General features: G+C 40.7%; 2 long non-coding RNA genes across 4 annotated transcripts in view; one reads left to right on the plus strand and one right to left on the minus strand.

The window, feature by feature from the left end:
• Window positions 1-12,031, minus strand: part of LOC121018176 (uncharacterized) — a 90,983-nt gene that overhangs the window by 59,624 nt on the left and 19,328 nt on the right. For 2 of the 3 annotated variants that reach the window (XR_005785059.1, XR_005785058.1), the window contains exon 4: window positions 8,975-9,212. The exons of the other annotated variant lie outside the window; for it this stretch is intronic. This is a non-coding gene — a long non-coding RNA (uncharacterized LOC121018176). Of the gene's footprint in view, window positions 1-8,974; window positions 9,213-12,031 lie in introns of those variants that run through there. 3 annotated transcript variants of the gene reach the window in all.
• The window catches only part of LOC121018177 (uncharacterized), a 49,106-nt gene that overhangs the window by 17,827 nt on the left and 19,248 nt on the right, over window positions 1-12,031 (plus strand). The gene's annotated exons all lie outside the window — the stretch shown is intronic.

Raw genomic sequence — 12,031 nt, forward strand, 5'->3', positions numbered from 1 at the left:
ACACACAAACACACACACACACACACACACACACACACACACACACACGTATATGAAATAGGAATCTGAGTAAAGTCTACTGATTGTACCAAGGTCAATTTCCTGGATTTGACATTACACTATTCTTGTATAAGATGTTACCACTGGGGGAAACTGGGTAAAGGGTATGCCAGACCTCCCTGTACTGTATTTGCAATTTCCTGTGAATCTATAATTATTTCAAACTAAAGTTGAAAAAAAATAGATGCTATGGAAAATGTTAGGTAAATCTTGTTACTTTGGAGATTATTTTAGCAAGCTATTTATAGATTGTATAAAATGATAATTTAAATATTTGAAGGGTTGCAGGGTGCCTGGGTGGCTCAGCTGGTTGGGCGTCTGACTTCGGCTCAAGTAATGATCTCGAGGTTTGTGAGTTTGAGCCCCACGTTGGGCTCTGTGCTGACAGCTCAGAGCCTGGAGCCTGCTTTGGATTCTGTGTCTTCCTCTATCTCTGCCCCTCCCCCGCTTACCCTCTGTCTCTCTCTCTCAAAAATAAATATTTAAAAGATATTTGAAGAGTTAGGAGAAATTATAAAAAGTCGTCTAAGAATAGTGCTTCTTTCAAAATATGGTAAAGGTTGGGGCGCCTGGGTGGCGCAGTCGGTTAAGCGTCCGACTTCAGCCAGGTCACGATCTCGCGGTCCGTGGGTTCGAGCCCCGGGTCGGGCTCTGGGCTGATGGCTCGGAGCCTGGAGCCTGTTTCCGATTCTGTGTCTCCCTCTCTCTGTCCCTCCCCCGTTCATGCTCTGTCTCTCTCTGTCCCAAAATAAATAAAAAACGTTGAAAAAAAATTAAAAAAAAAAACCAAAATATGGTAAAGGCAAAGAGGTGTGTGTGTGTGTGTGTGTGTGTGTGCGCGCGCGCGCGCGCGCATGCGCGCGCGCAGGCTGGGCACTTATGTAGGTGCTCACTTCAGGAAATGAAGCGAAGGCAACTAGCAGATTCTGAGAGTCCTTACAAAATGGCACCTATTACTATAGCCCAATGTCTGGCCCTCAGCTTTTCAGCTGAAAAACTTGATTTTCTTGCAAACTGAGCATGGATTTCCTCTTAACTGAGCTCATAAGACTGATGGGCTATGGATGACAATCTCAGCCACACTCAGATATTCCAGAAAAGCCAAGTTTCTCTTTTTTTAAAAAAAGTTTATTTATTTATTTTAAGAGAGAGAGCAGGGGAGGGGCAGAGAGAAAGAGGGAGAATTAATCTCAAGGAGGCTCTGATCTCTGAAGGAGATCATGACCTGAGTCAAAATTAAGAGTTGGACGCTCAACTAACTGAGCCTCCCAGATGCCCTGTTCTTCTTCTTTTTTTTCTTAAAGCTTAGTTATTTTTGAGAGAGAGAGAGAGAGAGAGAGAGAGAGAGAGAGAGAGAACGCACCAGTCAGGGAGGGGCAGAGAGAGGAGGGGACAGAGGATCCAAAAGCGGGCTCTGTGCTGACAGCAGAGAGCCCGATGCAGGGCTTGAACTCACATACTGTGAGATCATGACCTGAGCCAAAGTTGGACGCTTAACCAACTGAGCCACCCAGGTACCCCTCAAATTTCTCTGTTCTTTAAATCAATTTACTTTGAACTCCAAATCCCCATCCTATAAGTTGGAGGAAATTCAACCTAAGTAATTCTTTGCAAAGGCATCGTTGGTGTGGTTACTGCACAGACACCCACTATTGTCTGAAGGGTTCTCCCAAAAATGGTGACTGCAGCTTTTGTGATGCTTGGGACTCAGTAGTATTCAGTGACTAGAATCCAACCTCCCTGAGTATTCCATGCAGCCTTTTCCCCCTGAGGTCTTATACCTTCTCAGGCTCTGAAATCTCCCCCTGCCCTGCCTTGGGGAAGCTCCTGGAGCAGCCTCTTACTTCTCTTCTATCCTTTCTCTCTCTGTTCTCCAGGACACCCAGCATCATCTGTTCAATCAGCTTAGCTCTTCCAGAAGGTGGGAAAAACCACTAACTTGAAGCTGCTTTTATTTTTGGTCCTGCCAAAATACCCATGGAAAGGAATTACAAAGCCTCACTACCTTCTGAAATGTGGGGGGGAAATATATGGAGAACAAAATGAAATTAATATTTTAACAATTCATTCTGCCCAAACTACATTGAACCAGAAAAGCCACTTAATTAATTGGCAATGAGCAATAAATATCACAGCAACAGGTCACATCCACTAGCCCAGTCTGCTCTCTTTAAAGGAGACAATCAAGATGCTAGTTACACTGTTGTTTAATGAGCCTAGAATCAGAACCAGGGATATTAGGACAATTCAACATTTAAAGGGGTCAGGCTGAATGAATCAATGAATGAATGAGTGAATGAATGAATGAATGAATGAACAAATAAGTAGGTCAAGCAGTCATAGCCTGATGTATCAATTCCACATTAGGCATACCTACATTGTGCTAAGAAAGCCGAAAACATGGGAAGTTCATTGGCTATAGTTCCCTGGATCCACGTTCACTTTGAGAATGTCCTTGCCAGTGGAGTTGCAATATTCAGAGGCATTTGGCTAGGACACTGTCTCCCAGGAGACCACTTGGATGAACACCACCACCATTTGTCCTAGAGACTGTTCTTTTTCTATGCTTCCACAACTCACCACCTCTTTCATCAAATAACAGGCCATTCCTGTAGGCCTAGGATTCATGTCTCTTTGGGATGATTTTGCATGGATCTGTTCCAATCAGTTGCACAGAGACTTTAAACTGAACTCTCAAAGAGGCATATAATTTCTTGGGTTACTCTTCCTGTACCTGCCACATACTGATAATGGTATGTATAAAACTAATTATATTAGAAGATCTTCAGTGTGTGATTCTAAACACCAGAAGCATCCAAAAGAATTATCTTAAACATTTTTCAATAATTATACTTAAAAAATTATATCATTGTAACCATTAAAGAATAATTGTTAAGTGCAGTACCCATGACTATGGGTAAAATCTGCTGGATACAAATGATCCAATAATAATGTTACTGACATCATATTTTTTATGTTTGTTTATTTTTGAGAGAGAGGCAGAGGAAGAGAGAGAGGGAGAATGAGTGGGGGAAGGGAAGTGAGAGAGGGAGACAGGGGATCTGAAGTGAGCTTAGCACTGACAGCAGAGAGCCCAATGTGGGGCTCAAACTCACAAACCATGAGATGTTGACTTGAACCAAAGAACGACACATGAACGACTGAGCCACCCAGGCATCCTTGAAGTCAGATTTTTAAGTGTTGAGTGCATACTGTTAAGTGTTGAGTGGTCTCGCTGTAAATGTTCCTAGGCATGTCTGGCTTAGTGGGTAACAATATCTTTTCGGATTATTGTATGTATGCTGTGTTGAGATATCTAACCTCAGATATATCAATAATGTAGCATAGGACAGGCAAATCCATGACATTTCCTCCTGCTCTTTGCAGAGAAATAATGGATGTTCTAAAGAAAAAACTGAACTCTGAATGTGAAAGTGCTTAAAGCAATCTTTATGGTAATTCCTCACCTATATATCTATGCGTATATTAAGAAGTATTACCCTATTTTTCTACTTTACAGAAGAATAAGAAAACATAATTAATAGTAGTAGTAACAGTAATAATAATAATAGATTTCAAGATCACTTTTCCCATGAAAAGTTTAAGTTACATCACCCATGGCAGCAAGAATAAAATTCAGACTAAGCTTGTTCCTTTGAACTCTGTTTAGTTACCTTGTATTCTCTAGTATCCTCTGCTTGCTTTTTGTTTCTCTTTTCAATCTTTTTTTCTTCTCTGGTTTTCTTAAAATGGCACAAGCAGGGTTCTCCTCATTAGTAATGAGATCTTCCCAATCTTAATCAATTCATTATGTTCAATAAAGCAAGGAAAAAACACCGGCCAACTGGCTTCATGAATGATTTTGCAACAGCTTTATCTATCAAGATAAATGGATATGCCATTAGCATGTTAGGGCTTCTGAGTAATTCGGGTATAAATTTGGGCTTCCAAAGGCAGTATATGAGAAAATGAAGTTTTTAACCAGTTTCACTTCAACTGGTTTGGGGATAAAACAGCATAATGTTTCTATCAAGTTGTGCTGTTTTATTTTGATTTGATTCCTTGACTATTTATGAAACACATGAATGTTTATGAAATACATGAACATATTTACTCTGAGCTTTGCTTTCCTCCAACTCATGCATAATGACCCTTTTTTATTTATGTAAACTTGAAATAATAATAATAACCTAGTGTGTTCAGCTCTGTCCTTTGAGATGGAGAGCTGCAGTCATAGCCCCAGAGGGAAGTCATGGTCTCCATTGCTCTCAGCATGATTACAAGTAATGACTGTGCTCAGAATCTTGTTCAGATAACCATTTCACCCAAAACACATTTTTGTTAAATACAGAACGCCAGGCATCAGGGTAAGATGAGTCTTAGAAGAGTTTACATGTTTTGCTTTGCTAAGGCAAGAAACATCCAGTTCCATGTACTATTATTGCCTACCACCGCCACCCTATTGCAGTTGGAATATCAGGACAGAACCTGTTCCTGTCATCTTGGCTCTGGCCACAGCTCTGGTCTTGTGCACCCTGTTGACGCTCACTTGGCCAGGAGGAGCCAAGGGTGCAGGCTGCCTACTGTTGCCATGTTGCATGAGGTGGCAAGAACATCTCTTTAGGTCTAATTGTCACTGTAGGAAATTATAAAAACAGATTACTGCACATGGGGCTCGCTCTAAGGCTAGAGTGAGATTTAGAAGCCTTACAGCCCACTTATTAAAATGCTTATGGTTCCCATTTCATTGTGAATGAAACAATAAATATTGAGCAAAGGAAGTTAATCCACATCCGGAGGATTGTACTAAGTGAAACAACAAAAGTTGTGCAGATCTGAGGCAATGAGTTTCATATTAAGATTCACAGCAGCAACCCATAGGCACATTTCATCAAAAGCCTTAAGAGAGACATTGTAATGTATCTTTTCCATTGCTGACTCTATCAGCAGTCTAACCAAAAAACAAACAGCAACCAGGAACACCAGGAATACCAGGGTTGCTTTTTTTTTTTTTTAATCAGTATTTTTCTTTTAGCAACATAGCAGCTCTAGGGACCTATCAATGTTATCCACCTAGCAGTATCAAGGCATTTTTTCCTATAATGAAATTTAATTTAACATTTTATAGCAAGTATCTTCTAAAGAAATATTTTTAATTGATCTTTTAGTCATTCTGAGTGAGAAGGAAAGCAGGTCAAAATAAAGTTATTATGCAGTTTTGGTATTTTTAAACTTTTTTTTCTATTTGGGGATTTTTAGTTTGTGTGGTTTATAATATATCTATGCGATATGTGAACCCAGTGGTGTTCTGGTAAAGTCAGCCCTTCAAATAAGTAAAGTCTTGGTGTACAGCCTTTGGCAATTTCCATGCTGTAAAATACTCCCATCAACACCAAATTCAAGCTACTGATATGATGTCACTGAAAGCACTGATGTCCACATTTGCCTCCAGTAAGTCAGTACAAACAACCTCCAGCTTACCGCTGTATCTACACATGGGTGTGTGTGTGTGTGTGTGTGTGTGTGTGTGTGTGCGCGCATGTCAGTATACATACATATATAAACACACGTGTTCACACACACATACTCCTGTGTGTATGGGTAAGTATACATCACACACATCCATGCACGCATGTACACGCACACACACACACACGCACACACACACAAGGCTATGGAGTAGAGAGGAAGACTGAAGCCAGTTCCTACTTCGAAATCCCACCTCTACCAATCACTACTTATGTGACTTTGGGCAAATCACTTAACATTTCTGTGCTTCTGTTTCCTTTTTTGCATAATGAACATAATAATAATGGTATGACTTAGAAGGCGTGTTATGAAGATTAAATAAATTAGCATATGTAAAGTACTAACAACAGTAACACGTCCTATATAAGCATCAGCTATTATTATTGCTGTGGCTATTAATATTATTATCTATATGTAACTTTGTATGTATATATATATATATATACATATATATATATATACACACACACACACATAAATATTGATTTGGTGGGATCTTGCACAACTGAAGCCGCTGCTGCCAGTACTTCCATCTCCTTCCCCACTCCCCAGCTTCTGTTCCATCTCTCCCCTCCTCCAATTTGCAGGTGCAGGTTAGCCTTGTAGGGATTAAACTCTGTCCCAATTAGAATCCACCAATCTTGAATGCAAATTGGTGCAGCCACTCTGGAAAGCAGTGTGGAGGTTCCTCAAAAAATTAAAAATAGACCTACCCTATGACCCAGCAGTAGCACTGCTAGGAATTTACCCAAGGGATACAGGAGTACTGATGCATAGGGGCAATTGTACCCCAATGTTCATAGCAGCACTCTCAACAATAGCCAAATTATGGAAAGAGCCTAAATGTCCATCAACTGATGAATGGACAAAAAAATTGTGGTTTATATACACAATGGAGTACTACGTGGCAATGAGAAAGAATGAAATATGGCCCTTTGTAGCAACGTGGATGGAACTGGAGAGTGTGATGCTAAGTGAAATAAGCCATACAGAGAAAGACAGATACCATATGGTTTCACTCTTAATGAGGATCCTGAGAAACTTAACAGAAACCCATGGGGGAGGGGAAGAAAAAAAAAGAGGTTAGAGTGGAAGAGAGACAAAGCATAAGAGACTCTTAAAAACAGAACAAACTGAGGGGTGATGGGGGGTGGGAGGAAAGGGAGGGTGGGTGATGGGTATTGAGGAGGGCACCTTTTGGGATGAGCACTGGGTGTTGTATGGAAACCAATTTGACAATAAACTTCATATATTGAAAAAAAGAGAAGTTGTTGGAAACAGAATAAAAAAAAATAAAAAATAAAGAATCCACCAATCTTCAGACTTGAGGAAGAAGCTGTTAGGGAGCCTCAAGTGTGTTATCTTGCCTGGGAATCCCTCTCTATCAGACCCCGGAGAGCTCCAGGTACTGGAGCATTGCCCTGGGCATTCAGCTACCCACGTTCATCCCCCAGAGCCTTGAGCTCATCTGGTTGCCTCTCTTCTGGTTTTTGACTGGTGTCTTTTCTTAATCCTTGTTCTGAGTGTGTATCTGGATCTCTGGACCTCCACTGCCAGGATCTGACCTCATGATCTTGCTTTGGTTTGGAATCCCAACTAATGATCTTGTTCTGGACCTTTCCCATTTCCTGTCCATTTTTATTGCAACTCCAATCCTTTTGATTTGTGATATCTATAACCTTGATGGCTATTCAACCTGGATTTTCCAGATAATGTGAATTTTATATATTCTGTCATTATAACTCTAGTGGTTTGGTGCACAAAGTATATTGCCCAGAGAATTTTTGATGAAAGAAAAAACTACAAAACCCCATCGTCAAAACACATCCTTTTTTCTCTAACCCAGAAAAATCATGGTGTGCCTAAACTTTTAAGTTCCAGTGTTGAAGTGATTGCCAGTCTTTTTTTTTTTTTAATTTTTTTTTCAACGTTTATTTATTTTTGGGACAGAGAGAGACAGAGCATGAATGGGGGAGGGGCAGAGAGAGAGGGAGACACAGAATCGGAAACAGGCTCCAGGCTCTGAGCCACCAGCCCAGAGCCCGATGCGGGGCTCGAACTCACGGACCGCGAGATCGTGACCTGGCTGAAGTCAGACGCTTAACCGACTGCGCCACCCAGGCGCCCCTATGATTGCCAGTCTTAATGGCCAATCTCTCTCTTTTTTAAAATTTATTTTGAGGGGTAGGGAGGGGCAGACAGAGAGAGGGGGAGAGAAAGAGAATCCCAAGCAGGCTCTGCACTGTCAGCATGGAACCTGACATGGGGCTCAAATCCAGAAACTGTGAGATCGTAGGAGCCAGAGCCCGCAAACCGTGAGGTCCTGACCTGAACTGAAATCAGGAGTCAGACGTTTAACCAACTGAGCCACTCAGGCACCCATCAATGCTCCAGGCTGTACTACTCTATCAGGCAGTATCATATTACCTGGTTGAAGTGGTTTGGAAAGAAGGCACAGTTCACATGAGGACACAAAAACTTCCTTGCCCCACATTTCAAATAATGGAAGAAATGTCACACCTCCTATTCTCATTTTTAAAAAATATTTACTATTTTTGTGTATACATATTGTAATCATCTGATATTTATTGTGTGAATATAACAGAAGCAAACTTGACTGTCTTCCTCCATCCCACCTCTTAGTGACCACAAGTATATTAGTAGCTGTCTCTAATAATGGCATGCCCTGGTAAACTTCCCTGTAAATCAAAAAGTGGCTAAATTTCTGCAAAATCTAGAATCAGTGGTGGCAACTTGGTTACCCACCATTTCCCACTGATTCAGATTCTGCGAGCAGCTTTTCTGCTTTGCCAGGCATTCAGAGGCAAACTCTTGAAAATATTCCCTCTCAGAAAACTGCAAAATTCACATTTCCACTCTAGAGCTCTAAATTACAATTCTTTCTTGAAATCAACGGTCTTCTGTTGAAAGGAAAAAGCATTATAGCATCATTTAGTTGGGGAGAGGGGAGGGCTGGGACAGAGTAGGAAGGGGAGGGTTATAACCAGAATCCTTTTTTCTGTAGAAATTCCCATGCTGGCAAACCTTAGGTCCCTCTCTTTTTAGAACTGACTCACTCTTTTTAGAACTTAGAAAATTCAGTCTTTTCTACCTATTCCCCTTTATTAAAAGAGCAAAAAGAGTAGGGTTAGATAGAGAACTGGACTAAGTCATGAGGCATAGATTTTTAAAAAAAATTTTTTTAATGTTTATTTTTGACAGAGAGAGAGGGAGAGAGACAGCATGTGCAAATGGGGGAGGGGCAGAGAGAGAGGGAGACAGAATCTGAAGCAGGCTCCAGACTCTGAGCTGTCAGCACAGAGCCCGACACAGGGCTTGAACTCACACGAGCAGTGAGATCATCACTTGAGCCAAAGTTGGATGCTTAACTGACTGAGCCACCCAGATGCCCCAAGATTTTCAACCAGCTTTTCACTACCTTTCTTGATAAGCTCCCAGGGGGTCTACAGACAGAATTCAGGGTGTCAGTGAAGTTGGAAGGGAAACAAATCACATCATTGGCCACTGAAAGTTAGCATTTCATTAAGGATCTCCCCAACCTCTGCCCTGTTACTTCTTCCCATTTGTTGGCTTAAATGTGCCATGTAGTCCTTTGATCATCACTGAAGACAAGAAACCATAGAGTATTATTAGCAGTACTTAAGACGTCTCACCAATAGAAACCAGACATTTTCTTATTGCTTTTACGTTTGTTGCTGATATCTCAAAATATCATGTCCATTCATCACTACTTCAAAATTATGGTAGCTAATAGATTTGCTGCTATATCTTATAATTTAATGCGTTAATAAAGAAGCACATAGTGGCGCCTGGGTAGCTCAGTTGGTTGGGCGCCTGACTCTTGATTTCGGCCCAGGTCATGATCTCAGGGTCATGGGATCGAGCCCTCGTTGGGCTCTGCACTAAGTGTGGACCCTGCTTAACTCTCTCCCTTCTGCTCCTCTCCCTGACTTGTGTACACACTCTCCCTCACCCTAAAATTAAAAAAAATTTTTTTAAAGCACATATTTACAGTATCATATTTGCTTTTCTTTTCTTTTTTTTTTTTTTTAAATTTTTTTTTCAACGTTTATTTATTTTTGGGACAGAGAGAGACAGAGCATGAACGGGGAAGGGGCAGAGAGAGAGGGAGACACAGAATCGGAAACAGGCTCCAGGCTCTGAGCCATCAGCCCAGAGCCTGACGCGGGGCTCGAACTCACAGACCGCGAGATCGTGACCTGGCTGAAGTCGGACGCTTAACCGACTGCGCCACCCAGGCGCCCCTCATATTTGCTTTTCAATATTCTGATAACTATTTCAATAGAATTGGTTTCCTTTGGATTCTTATGTATTCTATTTTTTAAACATCTTTATTGAGATATAATTCATATGCCATAAAGTTCACCCATTCAAAGTGAACAATTCAACGACTTTACTGTAGTCACAGAATTACGCAACCATCATTATAATCTAAGTTTAGAACATTTTCATCATCATGAAAAGAAACCCATACTCATTAGCAATCACTCTCCATTGTCCTCTCCTCCATCCCTCAGCCCAAGACAACCACTAATCTACTTTCCATCTTTATAAATTTGCCTATTCCAGACCTTTCATATAAATATGCAATGTGTGGTCTTTTGTGACTGGCTTCTTTCACTCAGTGTAATGTTTTAAAGGTTCATCCAAGTTGTACCTCGTATCAGGACTTCATTTCTTCTACTGTCAAGTAATATTCCATTGCAATGGATGTGCCATTTTGTTTATTCACATCAATGTAGATTTAGGTTATGCCAACTATTTAGCTTTTATGAATAATGCTGCTTTGAGCATCCCTGTACACATGTGTGTGTGGATGGATATTTTCATTTATAATGGATTTATACCTATAAGTGGAATTGCTGGATCCTATGATATTTCCATGTTTTACTTTCTGAAGAATTGCCAGACTGTTTTCCAAAGTGGTTGTACTATTTTATGCCACCAGCAATGTTTTCCAGTTCTGACTTAATATCCTCTCCATCTCTTGTTATTCTGTATCTTTTTGATTATAGCATCCTAGTGGGTATGAAGTGGTATATCACTGTGGTTTTGATCTGCATTTCCCTAATGGCTAATGATGCTGAGTATTTTTTCATGTGGTTATGGCCCATTTGTATATCTTCTTTGAAGCAATATCTATTCAAATCCTTTGCCCATTCTTTAATTGGGTCATTTGCCCTTAATTATAAGCAGTAAGAGTTCTTTATATATTCTGGATAAAAGTCCCCTATCATATATATAATTTGCAAATATTTTCTCCCATTCTATGGGTTGACTGACTTGATGGTATTATTTGCAGCACAGATGTTTTTAATTTTGAAGTAGTATAATTTACCTTTTTTCTTTGTTGCTTGTGCTTCTGATGTCATATCTAAGAAACCATTGCCTAGGCAATGATTGCACAACTTTGTGAATACACCAAAAACTACTGAATCGTACATTTAATTAATTAATTAATTTAAATTAAATTTTAGAGATTTAAATTTTAGAGAAGGACAGAAAGAGCACTAGTGCTAGAAAGGGGCAGAGGGGCTGAGAGAGAATCTCAAGCAGGCTCCACACTCAGCACAGAGCCCAATGTGGAGCTTGATCCCATGACTCTAGGATCACAACCTGAGCTGAAATCAAGAGTTGGTCGCTCAACCAACTGAGCCAGCCAGGTGCCCCTGAACTATACATTTTAAATGAGTGAATTATGTAACATGTGATTTAATCTAATAGAAATACTTAAAAAAAAAGAAAAGAACAGGTAGGCTTAGAAAAATCCAGACTTTGATGTCACTGCTTGGTCATGTCTGTACATAAACCAATAAATCCTCCTTATTGTTTAAAAATACATAAGTGGGCTGGGCACCTGGATGGTTCAGTTGGTTAAGCATCCAACTTCAGCTCAGGTCATGATGTCACAGTTCACGGGTTCAAGCCCTCATCAGGCTCTGTGCTGACAGCTCAGAGCCTGGAGTCTGCTTCAGATTCTGTGTCTCCCTCTCTCTCTGCTCCTCCCCTGCTCGTGCTCTGTCTCTCTCTGTCTCTCAAAAATAAATGTTTAAAAATTTTTTTCTTAGGGGCGCCTGGGTGGCTCAGTCGGTTAAGCGTCCGACTTCAGCTCAGGTAACGATCTCGCAGTCTGTGAGTTTGAGCCCCGCGTCAGGCTCTGGGCTGATGGCTCAGAGCCTGGAGCCTGCTTCCGATTCTGTGTCTCCCTCTCTCTCTGCCCCCTCCCCATTCATGCTCTGTCTCTCTCTGTCTCAAAAATAAATAAACGTTAAAAAAAAATTAAAAAAAAATTTTTTTTTTCTTAAATAATAAATAAATAAATAAGTGGGGCTTCCGGCTGGCTCAGTGAGAAGAGTATGTGACTCTTGATCTCTGGGGTTGTGAGTTCGAGCCCCATGGT

This window comes from Herpailurus yagouaroundi, unplaced genomic scaffold, assembly GCF_014898765.1.
Source record: "Herpailurus yagouaroundi ecotype Mexico unplaced genomic scaffold, PumYag 218, whole genome shotgun sequence".
Classification (NCBI taxonomy): domain Eukaryota; kingdom Metazoa; phylum Chordata; class Mammalia; order Carnivora; family Felidae; genus Herpailurus; species Herpailurus yagouaroundi.